At 35.6% G+C, this 13,205-nt stretch overlaps 1 protein-coding gene across 3 annotated transcripts in view; it reads right to left on the bottom strand.

Moving 5' to 3' along the window:
• The window catches only part of SEMA3A (semaphorin 3A), a 241,749-nt gene that overhangs the window by 101,046 nt on the left and 127,498 nt on the right, over nt 1-13,205 (bottom strand). The gene's annotated exons all lie outside the window — the stretch shown is intronic.

Genomic DNA, 13,205 nt, shown 5'->3' with positions numbered 1-13,205 from the left:
AAATATCTATATATCATCATTAATGTATTAAAATGGAAATATCTAACTTGATAGTCAAGATGTTGATTACTTTTTTCCTGTTTATTTAATATTTTTATTTAAATCAGGTCTAAAAATGAAAATAAACATCAGTGCCTGTGAATCAGTCTACTAACACAATTATAAATAATAAATTTCAAATAGGAGAAAAGAAAAATGAAGTAAAATAGACATTTCCAGTTTAAAAAATAAAAATAAAAAAACGAGGATGCTTTTCTATGTATATATTTTCTTTTTGTCTGAAGTCTGCATCAGCATTCGGGTTCAGCCCCAAAAGGGCTTGCTCATCCATCTCTATTGCTATACTCTCTGTTTCCTACTTCTGCTAACTGTACTCAGTATCTCACCAAGTAAACGAGGGCATGTGGTGATAACAACCTCTGCAGATGTCTCACTGACTGACATCCTCCCTCTCTGTAACTTTCTTGCTAATTTAACTAGATAATCTCAAAGAGAATGTAATGTTTCTGCCATGAAAATGCATGTACAATTTGAAGCATGCCTTAGGCCACTACTTGGAAAAGCAACAAACTTAGATACTCTGCTTCTCTGCTTCTCATCATGCACTGCACTGAAATGACATTGCTCTTCCAATGTTACCCTTTATTTGCATAACAGATAACGGAGATGTATTAAAAAGAGTACCCCAGAGAAAAGTATACAGAATCATACTATGTCTTTGGTCTACTGCTGACAACTTAGCTTAACCTTCCAACTGAGATGGAAGAGAAAGCATAAAGATAGTTAAGGTAATCCAACAGGAAATTGAAAGAAATAGAGATGGATGTTACCAGAGGTCTTTCTTAATTCTTTCCATTCTGACCTTTCTTAATGAAAACACACACAAACTCTGTTGCATGCATATTCTTCCTCCCACACATAGATAAACACAAAAATACATTTATCATACAGATTCACAAACTGCTTTGTACTGTCACAGTGGCAGAGTATTAAGCAAATATCTGGCATAATTTATTTAAAGTACATTGTATTTCTGTATTGTTCTTAATGCTATTTTCATTTGTTCTTTTCAATAAAAGAAATATGAAGAAACTGTGCAAATGCATTAATAATTCAATGCCTGCAGTAGTAAAAATGAGCAACTACTGTAAATTCACAAAACATTAAACAAAATTAAAGTAGATCTTTACATAAGCTCTGATACTCCACATTAGATGTTTCAGCTGAAGCATCTAACATTGATACCGCTTAATTTAAAACTGACCAACAATTTGTGCATTGTTAAGGAATCCAGAATTTTCTTCCTCAGATTTGGAACTGGACAAATTTAACTACATTACTGTTTCAGAAGCAACATGCCTTGGTTTTCCAGATTTCATGTACTGTGATTTTAGAAATGTCCTTATGATCTACAATGTTTTATGAAAGTTTTTAAGAATTGCCTGCCTGGAGAAAATGAAATATCAGGTGACAACGGTCTTTACAAAAGGATAGAACTACATCCAGTGTGGATTTAAACAAGTTTCAATTGAGCTATCCTAATTTACAGCAGCATGGTACCTGTGACATTATATAGAATCAATAAATACTGTTCAGCTGCCTATGAATAAAGCAAAAGGTTTTAGATAGCTACTATTTTAAAGGTGAGATGGAAAACCCTCCTTTGCTTGGGAGCAGACCCTTCTTTGATTCCTATTGATGGAAATTTAGAAAAAGTCAACAAGCTTTATTGCATTATTGCAACAAGCTTTATTACTCCAGATTAGCCCATGGGAGAAAGAATGAGGGGGAAAAAAAAAAAGAAATAAAGGAAGAAAGGAAGAAAGGAAGAAAGAAATAGAGAATTTAAGTTTGTGATAGCTATACTTTTGCTTCAGCTGTTCAGGGCTGTAGTGGAACTGTGTTATTATTGTAGAATTAATCCAGAGTTATATTATATTTATATAAAAATTGCTTCTAAGAAATTTGGCTTATTCATCCCTGCTTTTAAGCCCTCTTTAATTCATTATGCAATGCATTTTTTTTTACAGTAGATGTCTGAGAAAGACACAACCTGGTTAAACAGGGGGGATGGTAAATACTTAGTACAATAAACCTTTGACAATAACAAATAAATTTATATAACATTTAAAGTTCCTAGTCCAGCTCAGACTGATCATATAGCTTCCCTGTGTTTTATAGCTGCATAAAGGAACCATTAAGGTCCATTCAGTAAATTCACATACACCTCCCAAACAGATTAGATTTCTTTATATATTTTACGATTGTAAAAAAAAATAAATAAAGAGGGGTATTAAACCACAATAAATGACATCAAAGTAAAGTTATAGTTCTGATTTAAGCCCTTGTCAACTCAGGAAGCTCAAAGTGAAGTTTCCTCTCTCCCTTAGAGACAGGGCTATTCTTGCTGGAACAATAGCAACAGCCTCATTGATTTCAATTGCAGCATAATCAGAATCCTTCCTTTGTCTTACTATGCTTAAGTACAGCTGCACGAATATACTATGATGTGTGGAAACATCATTGTACCTATGAATTTGTGAATGATACCCTGAGTTGAGCAAGAATCTGTTCTGTGATGGTGAATATTTAATTTTCCCCACTTATGTGACTCTGGGAAGAAAAAGTGTCCTGTAAGTCCGTACTAAATCAATTTTAACAGGTCTGAATGATTTATTTAAACTCCAAATCTCAGTGTGTATGTAAGCCGAAGAAGATAGTTCTATCAGGGAAAATGTGCGTGCCTTGAGAAGACTTGGACCTACCTCTACATGAGATTTGGTTGACTTTATTCAAATATCCAGGACCTGTTTCCTCATTCTTTCCCTGGTTGCACTGGTATTCAGTTGTGAAACCTGGCACACAGCTCTGCTGGTCCCAACACTGGTGGCTACATCAATTCAACTACGAAGCAACAACCAACCCACTTGGCTGGAGGCCCAGAATTACATGGTTGCCTCTAACTGGGCTTGTCCCACTTGGCAGATGTATCTCCTGCTGCCAGGCCCTTGTGCCAGCACTGTACTGGTGGTGTGAAGGACCATGCCAGCAGAAGGAGGCATTTCACTAGATGATCTCAGAGAGCAAGGTACTAGGAAGGAAGCAAAGCCTACAAAAGGAATGTTGCATCCTGGTAAATTCTAGCAGATAGGAGAAAATAACCACTGGATGTACAGAAGGTACTTCAATGCTCAGCCCTGGTGAGGCCTCACCTCAAGTACTCTGTTTGGTTTGGGGCACCTCAATACAGAAAGGACATGGAGGTGCTGGAGCAGGACCAAAGAAGGGCAACAAGGCTTGTGAAGGGCTTGCAAATGTTCCCTATGAGAAGCAACTGAAGGAACTGAGGCTGTTTAGTCTGGGGAAGAGGAGGCTGAGGGGAGACGTTATTGCTCTCTTCCAGTATCTGAAAGGTGCTCACAGAGAGAGTGAGGCTGATCTCTTCTCACTGGTGACAGGTGACAGGAGAGGAAACGGCCTCAAGTTGCACCACTGTAAGTTTCGGATGGATATCAGGAAAATTTCTTTACAAAAAAGAAGGAAAGCACTGAAATAGGCTCCCCGGGAAGGTGGTTGAGTCACCATCCCTGAATGTGTTTAAAAACCATTTGGATGTGGTGCTCAGGGACATGATTTAGCAGAGGGTTGTTAGGGTAGTATGATTAGGTCACGGTTGAACTCGATAATCTTTAAAGCCTTTTCCAACCTGAGCATTTCTATGATTCTATGATTCTATTCTATGAAAGAAACCAAGAACCAGAAGCTTCAACAGTCAGATTATCAGGGAATATTATTATCACTGTCTGTGTCTCTGTTCACCGTCTAAGTACCTCTGAATCCACTTTTGCTCTTCCCAGGAAAAGAATGTTTAAATGTTCCATCTTCTGGACATATTCATTACCTTTGAATGTTCTTCTTTAAGTAAAACAGTTTTAGAATTAAAATAATAATTCCAAAGCAGAAATCATGGGTGAACTGTGTGCTGAAAATTATTTTAAAATAAAAAATAATGCAAATGAAAATGAATGAAAAGTTTGGAGATTTCTCTGTAGACAGGAAAATATAACTTGGATTCTTAATGAAAATACTTTTAAAATAAATAAATAAATAAATAAATAAATAAAAAGAGGAATATTGGAATCACCATAGTGAATCATTACAAATTTTTCCGGCTAATAGTCCTATTTCTTATAACGGGCAATTTTATATAAGGAATTTTTTTTCTTTCTGTGTATAGCTAAATACAGGTTTTGTCCTAAAGATTAAGTGTATTTATACTACACAGCAGAAAGCATAAGGAAATTTTTTCATATGGTACAGAATGATTGAGGTAGACATTCAAAGAGAAAATTAGGTGTATCATGTGGGAGTTTACAGCAGTCCTGAAAACCGCCCATTCATTTGTCTTGCCTAGCCCTGTAGAGGATTAATCTTCATTTCTGTTTCAATAAATAGTATAAAGTTTCCCTAAGACCTCTAAGCTCTGCCTTTGGCCTTGTTCTGAAGCATCTCTATCTTTAAATCTAAGCAGCTAAGTCCCAGCATCATGTCTGGAACCTCTTAGCATAGCCTATGAGGTCTCTCATTTTCTGCCCTCACCGAGCAAACCTCTTTAGATAGCTACCTTTTTAAAATTTTCACCATGTAAATACTGGATCTGCCTTTGTAAACTAATCACATTATGACGCATGATTGCCAGTGTTTTCTAAAGCACAGCCAATGAGAGGGATCTTAATTTGTCCTGATTATGCTACATTCAGTGCTGACAGTTTACTGAAACAAAAATTAAAAGTAGCAAGAATATTTTCTATCATGTTAGGATACTGTCGCCAAACAAATTTTATTGCAAATCCTTCTGTACTAAAATCCTATTTGTAGTACAAGTTGAGAAACTGCCACAAATTCAGAGTGTGAATTCAAGTCATTGAGGTTCAGTGTGTCTGGACAGAGATCTTAAGTCTAAATTCCAATACCAAATATTATTTATTACACATAAGGACAGAGGGCCTGTCTTTAAGAGAAGATAAAGTGTTAATTAAGCTTTCCAGCAAGACACCCACCATATGAAGATCAATATGTCTGACACTAACAAAACATACACATTTAATTTTTAAGAGACTTCCAATATATTTATATCTAATTGATAGCACGGATTACAAAGAGAGGGATTAGCCTGAAAAAATAAATTACAAAGAAAATGTCTGCAACCAAAGCATGGAAGTCAAAAGCAGAAAGACTGAAAAACAAACACCACAGATATGCAACACTGATTAGGCTGTGTTTTGCCGACTTTTCCCGGACACATATAAAAATAAAGTCCATCCATCTGTCAAAACATCTGTTCTACATATGAAAATTAAAACTGAATTTAGGTGGGTCTTATGAGTTTCCAGTAATTATCTTTTCCTTAGATGCCTGGAACTTACGTCCTTCTGTCTGGATTTCTGATGCAGCAAAGAGTTTCCAATGACATCTTTTTAAATGGAAGTTTAAGGGGTAAATCCCCATGACCAACAAATATCTAGACTTTTTTCCTCATTTTCCTCATTTTAAAGATTTTCCTTTTTTTGCTTTCAAGAAAAATATCATTCTTTATTTAATTGCTTCACAGATATTAACACAAAAATGAATGATCAGATTTTGTGGACACTATGTAGAAGACCACTATCTTCAACAGTTTTCTGCTAACTTAATCCAGATAAGGATCAGACCCTGTAAAATATTCTTTCTTTATTCAACCTTCCCGCTTAGCCAAGTGATTAAAATATCAGAAGGCTTTGTCTAAATTGGATTGACAAGGGGATTTAAAGCTATCATCTAACAGCTGGACAAACAAAACAAATACATGTTTTGTCTCTCAAATCAAAGTGGATGGACAGTTTCCATATTAAGTCCCATGCATGAGTTTAATTAATATGTTTACTTTTTTTTTTTCCTTCTTCTGTCTAATTAGTTGAATTCTTAAGCAGTAAGGTCAGGGGTATCCATGGAGAGTAAGTAATCCCTCATATTACTCCTGTCATTCAAATTTATCACACTGTTGAAAGATGTTCCCAAGTTATCAGGGAGCTTTTTTGCTCCTCTCTTTTTCTAGCGGGCTACTGCCAGCTGCAATCAGTTCAGTTTGTATTGGCAAAGCATTTTTTTCAGTATGCAACAGCATTGTTTCAGGGAAAATATTTCTGGAGTGACAGTGCAATAAATGTATATTTGTATCTTGTACATAGAGTATCAGCATCAGCTAGATTCTGCAAACACTTCAGCATATTAGCATGCACATGGAGGCACTCTTTGGAGTGAACTCTACAATGAAAATGCTTTCATAGATATTGCTGCTTGTGTGCAAGTTCTTTTAAAATGCAGTAAGGTTATTTAAGATTTTGTACTGCATCCTACTTGGCATTACAGAAGCACTTATAAACATTGATCAAAGAGCAGAGTCTGCTTAAAAAGGTCTGAAGTAGGCAGGAAACAAAGCAAATGATTCCAGTCCTGTTAAAATGAGATTATCTTTTTTAAATTTCATTTTATTGCAGTAACCTAATTGGTAACACTGCTGAAAAGCCATTATTCTAAGTGCTGCATTGGCAGCAATTGGAATGTTTCCCAGTATTATAAAATTTTCACAGTCTGACAGGTGGGTAAATTATGCCTGGCACCTGTACTCCAGGAGATAACCTTCCAACTGAACCTGACTAAGCAGGTGTATGATTTTTGAGAGAGGGAGGCCAGCATTGCACACAGCTGGCATGAAAACATTTGCAGGCAGTGACTTACTGCTGTGTGCCTCTTGGAGCATGGATCAATAACTTCATTTCTATTCCTGTTTTCTCATTACTGCATCTCACAATCAGCAGATTCAGTGTTTTATAGTCCTACCCTCTGAAAGTCAGATTACAGTGCTGAGTGAAGATAGTTGAGTAGCTGAATTATTGAGGTCCATGTTATAGAAGGGAATTTCTATGAACTTAGTTCTTAGGGATGACATGTTATCAGATAAGCAGATAAACAATATTTAATATATATATATATTTATATATACAATAGAGACTGTAAATACATTTAGGCAAACAAAACAACTAGTCATTACTACAAATCTATGTTATTTTTTTGAACTGAATTCTACTTTAACAGCACTCACTAGCTTTGTGCTTTGAAAAAGGAAGCAGATCCTGAGATCTGGTGGCCCTTCTGAACCAGAGAACTCAAAACCTCCCAAGATGTCAGAAGTTTGACTACTCTTAGACTTGGTCACCACAGCCAACATAAGTACTTGATTAATTCCGTAACTAGATTTTCCTCTGCTCTTGAGATGTGCCCTGAGAAAATTCTGACTGAGTGTGCTGATTAAGATAGATAAGACATTCTTGGTTGCTTAGTGCAGCTTACTGTACTTCCACAGTTATCTTCCCAATTAAGTTATGCCTGTTATCTGTCTGATTTTTTTCATATGATAAGAGTTCATGAGACTACTTAAAATGTATAATTTACTCAAGTTGCAGAATGTCTGCTTGAATTTAAAGCATGGAAACATCAAGACAAGAAAAATGAAGCCAACTAACAAAACATGTGATTAAAAGAAAAACCCACTGAAAAACAGTCAGATATATCCTGATTCCTTCAAGCCACAAAGCTGCATGCCATATTAGCAAATAGTTTTATCATCAAAACACTTGCACAGCAGATGGAAAGCTCCTTTGCTTCCCACTTTGTGTTAGTAAGGGTGAAACAAAAAATGCTTCTCTGTCTGCTTGCCTGCCTTCCTGTAAATCTTTTGGCCAATACTGGCACTTTGACTCCTGGAACAATGCACATCAGTGAAATCAGTGAATCTTTGTTGTTAGCAACAATCATCCAGCCTAGCCTGAGGTCGTAAGAAGCAAAGTTTCTACAGATTTGCTCTGCATTTGGTATGTCTAAATTTGGAGATGCATTTTGTCCATAAATCTTCATTTGCTAGATGCAGATAACAACTGCTCTGGAACTGTGGGCATCTAAAGGGAGGCCAAGAAAAGACTGCAATAGAAAATACCAATTTTAGGGAGCAGTACATATTTTAGTACATCTGTTTAGTGTGTAATTAACAATATAAATGAAAGCCTTTTGTGAATACAGTCCAGCAAATTGATTTTTAGGATTTTGCAGTGACAACTGAAAAATTGACTGTTGTACACCAAACCTTTCCAGGATCTTTATTAAGAAGCTTCATTTATTTTGAATTGTTGTGTTCTTTAGTAGAACAGTATTTCCTACAGAACAACTAATTTATGTAAGGAACAGAAAAACATTTCTGGAATAACTCAACACATTACAAAGTTTTGAGGTCAAGTGGAAGATGATTCCTTTCTGTCTATAACTTAAAAACAGAATTGTTTTTGCTGTACAGACTAAAGCTGTTCCACACTTGGGGCATGGCTTTATTAGCAAAGCAATGAACTATACCATTTGGTTTCAACTCAAGCTGTCTCACCAAGCCCAGCAACAATTTAAATTGCGACCACAGTCTAGATCTAAGGAGTCTCTCCCATTTATCTTTTCTATCTGGGTGGGGTGATCACCTGTCTCCTGGAGAAATCAGATTACATTCCGCCTTTCCGAACAGGATCAACACCTGCTAATTGGGTGGAGTATTTCAGACAAACAGGTTGCCATGCCTATTACGTGCACATAAGTCACTTGTACTCCGTATCAGTCAGCTTGCCTTTATTCAGCATTAAGCATATCTTGTAATGGCTGCCATTCACAGTCACCTAAGATAAATGTACTCAAAACTTCTGTGTTGAAAGTAAATGTAAATGTGTAAAGTGCTGAAAGCAAGCAAAAGACTGTGGCATCCCTGTGACCGTTGCTTAGCAATATGTAGGCCTGTAAATAAATATACTCTGTAAGACAGACTCTGAAGTTATATGTTCCTTACTGTGGGATTCCTTACATTTGGATTTAGAATTTTAACCATTCTGAATTCTCAGCCAGTCAAAATTTGGTGCCAAGCAGATTTTTATTTTTTTTTTCCCTTTTTTAGGGGGGTTGAGGGGCAATTCATGATGCATGTAAAGTAACCTAAAGATTTGAAATATGTAAATCAACAAGGACGTATACAAGGAAAATCAACAGATGAGCTGTTTAAACACAGATCACTTTGAACAGTCAGAAGAAGGAAAAAAAAAAAAAAAAAGAGGGGAGAGGGGAGACCTTTATTTAGTATTCAAGTTTTATTGTTCCACCATCTTCAGAATCCAAAATTTTCTCTATTATTCAAAGAAATAATATCTGTTGACATGAAGATGTGGAAACTGAATAAAATATTAGCTTTGACATATGAAATAGTTATGTATCATTTCCAAGGTTGTTTTAAGTACATTAACTAGTATTTAGCTCATTTGTTATTCCGAAAGAAGGCAGAAACTCTTAGATTTGTAACAAAAAAGGATGAATTTATTTAAACTATGAGGTGGTGGATGCATGTAAAAGAACCAAAGGAAGATTTTTTTTTTCTTTTTATTTATTTATTTATAGACTAATTTAATAGGGAAATAGTGCACATTAAAGCAACAGCAATCTAAACATATGTCTGTTTGCCAAGAAAGAAAGAACTTGAGAAAAATTCAGGGGGAAAAATAAGTAAAAAAAGAGAGAGAGATGTGAATGGCATGAAAGGAAATGCTCTTCTCTGACTATATGAGTTTCAACTTGAAGCTGTGTGAAAGAAAACCAGTACTAAACACATCTGCGGCATCTAATAGTTATCAAGTTAATGTTTTTTTTCCTCTGGAAAGAAATCTACACAGGACAAATTTACCATGCTGGACTGCAGTAAATCACAGCAAAAAAAAAAAAAAAAAAAAAAAAAAAGAGAACACTACTAAATAACAATTTTTCCAGGTTTACTACTTATGACGGACAGTAAATGGACAAGTGCAGTGGCACTGTTTGTCTACTAGAAGTTCAGAAGTCACATTTCTCTGTATGGAAGTTAATGAGAAGACTAAATCCTGTCCTTATCCTCACTGAAGGTCCATCACTTTGTATTTGTTGCTCACCTTATCTCTTACTACTTCCAGAAGACATGCACCTTCTCCTTATTCACCTCCATAGACTCAGGGTGTCCTGAGTCTATAAAAGGATTTTGGTGTTATGCTGGAGGCAGAGTCAGAAAGAAAATGGTCATGGTGACAAAGATTGGTGATAGAAAAGCTGGAACTCTGACAGTGGATGCTCTCCAAAGGGACATGACAAAAAAAAGATGAATACTCTTTGGCACACCCCCAGGGCCAGCAGTAAATTGACCTAATAAGCAATGACTATCAGATGAATTTAGCAGCAAGCTTTCTAGATTTAGGCAGCACTGTGTATTTAATTTTAAGATTCCCTCTTCAGATCTTTGTTTACAATAACATGAAAATAATTATTTTTACTTTCTGCCTCCATGTTCTTTTGTTTTCCCTCAGGCAACAGCAGTAATAAAATGAGTTAAAGGGAAAAGTGCTCATTCATTGCCAACTTAATTATGCCAAAGTATCATGAGATATGAGGAACACTTGCTAAATTACTTTTTCTTTCCATTTTCAATCGAATTGTTGCACATTGATGGCTTTAGAACTGTTTATCTCCCTATGATTTATGGAAGATCTGAATAACTTTAAAGAATGCAAAAACTTAGGTGATACATGAACATTTTGACTTGAATATTACCTTTATGAAAGGAATGGATAACTAAATTACAGTCATGATTCTACGTACATGAACCATAAACTTAATGATGCAAGATGCAAAGATGTGTACACAGTATATAGCTATACTGTATGTCCTGTAAAGAGTCTACTGCACTTTCTTGAATAGGAAAATAGTTCTGATCTGAAGGTCTTCTAAAATACCACCTAGAGAGCTATCAGTAATAAAAGTTGATCACAGCCAAATTCATGTAACAGTTAACTAGCTGAAGTCCAATGACAATTAAACAGCCCAAGTAGATGTCAGTCTCATACAAACTATAATATACTCAGTGTTAATACACAGAATTGTACTGACACAGCTTAACTACTGCATTCAGTGACATCAAAGTACAAACATAGCTGTTCATTTGAGAGAACGCATGAAGAATCTTGCTGCTGCAAAGTAAAGTAGCTTGGTACTCTTTCTATCTCCCCGTATACCACCATCCAGATCTCACTAGAAAAGTCACATTGTATGCAAAGTGTCTGTCATCATCTAGTTTGTCCTATATGACTTTTTTTAAATCTCCATTGAAATTTAAAGATTTACGTATGTCAAGGCCAAAAGGAACAATTTCAACAATTTAATTTAGGCTGGGATATATAACAGCAGTTAAATTAATTACACAAATCACACTTGAAAATAACATCCTAATGTGCATTACAGAAAAACATTTTTGAAGCTATCAAGTTGTAGAAAATCTACTATATCCTTTAACAGGGATTCTTCTAATTATTTGTGTACACCGGGAACTACTGTTATGGTTCCTCAGTCAAACCTGGTATTAACAGCAGATTTAACTTAATGTTAATTGAGCTTTCCAGTCAACAGATTACTCTTATCTCAACCTTCAAAACTATCTAGCCTTTCTGCTAACATTTGTAAATCATTCAATCATAGCTTTATTTGCTTATTATATCCCAGAAATATCAGAGTGGTATTGTAACTGTCTTTGCTTGCTTGCTTGCTTGTTTCCCTGTTACCTATTATTTATCCCATATGTAATATAGAGGTTGCCAGGTGCTCTTGCTGGGTTGCAGGTGCCTGTGAGATCTTGACAAAAAAATACTGAGGTTCACTAGGGAGAGATATGACTATGCACACGTCCACACTCTTAAGTTTTGGCATAAAAACCAAAAAGTATTCTATAGACACCTTGTCTTCTTTAATCAGTACCAAGGACTAGTCAAGAATCTCTGGAAACAGTCACAGGACTTGCAAAAACTAGAATAGATCAAATGAGAGACTGAGTTCCAGAACAGCAAGAAATCCTCAAAGAACTGCTCATTTAGTTAAACTGCGTAAGCAAAGATAATATTTGTTATTTAAAGTTTTTTATTTCTCATAAACTATATTACTTTTATGCTTTTGTTATTTTTAATTTATAATTTGTTTAAAGTGTAAGAGTTAACTTTGATCAGAGAAGTCCTGTTCCATTGCATAGCTGGGGTAAATCTTTCAGCATTCTTTATCCCTAGCTTACTTCAAAGCATATTTTAAATATATTTACCTATACAGTGAGCAAAACTTAATTAATTAACATACACTAAGCACTATAATTAATAGCAGCTAAGAAATATGAATGAGAAACACTTCTTAAGGAACAGATTCCAGGAGCATGAGAGCAGTACAAGTAGGCCACCCTCCTTGAATCCCACGCCAGCTGCCTGTACTGCAAGCCTGCTGCACCCAGATCAACATGACCGACAGTGTCAGTGCAAGGAATCCCTCTGAAGGAGTAAAAATGATGGTAAATTACCTCTTATAATTATGAGAGGAAATCTCTGAGGTCAGAGCTGAGGTTAGGAGCAGGGCAGAGACAAGGTTGTACTTGCACTGCAGCTGCTGCAGTGCACCTGGCCTATTAGTGAGGACTTGCATTTTCAGCACTCATTTCCCCTGGAGATCAATAATTTAAAATGTTTTTTAAAAGTATCTCAATGTAGAGGTACAGACTGTTATTTGGAAAGTTTTGAACCCTCACAAGTGAGGAGTATCTAATATCTTAGCAGTGGTACATTGCTGAAAGCAATATTAAATCAAGCATGTTTCATAGGGCACTTTATTTGTCCTCTATTTCTCTTGTTCTCACTAATGAGAGACTGTTGAGTTATTTTTATGGCCTTTATATTTCACACTCCCAAGGTACTGACAATAGTTTTAAGGAATAAATGAAGAAGGAATAATAATTTCCTTAAATAGTTTTTATCTCTAATTACAGCTGAAGAAGTTATTCTAAATACTTTATTAGTACTGTATTATATTATAGAAATAAAAGGAAGCTGTAAATATTCCAAGATGATGACCTGAGCAGACCAAAATATACATATGTCACTCCATAAGTAATGCCTCTTATCTATTTTCATGGAAACTACAACAGATACAAATAGCACAGTAACACTATTTGATAGAGCAAGTTCTCAGCTATAAAACACTATTTTTCAAAGTAGGCACCACCGTTAGCTATGCATTTTCACTAGCGATGTACAAGA

This window comes from Coturnix japonica, chromosome 1 (assembly GCF_001577835.2).
Source record: "Coturnix japonica isolate 7356 chromosome 1, Coturnix japonica 2.1, whole genome shotgun sequence".
NCBI lineage: Eukaryota > Metazoa > Chordata > Aves > Galliformes > Phasianidae > Coturnix > Coturnix japonica.
The sequence above is the reverse complement of the archived record's forward strand: the minus strand, read 5'-3'. Positions and strand labels throughout refer to the sequence as shown.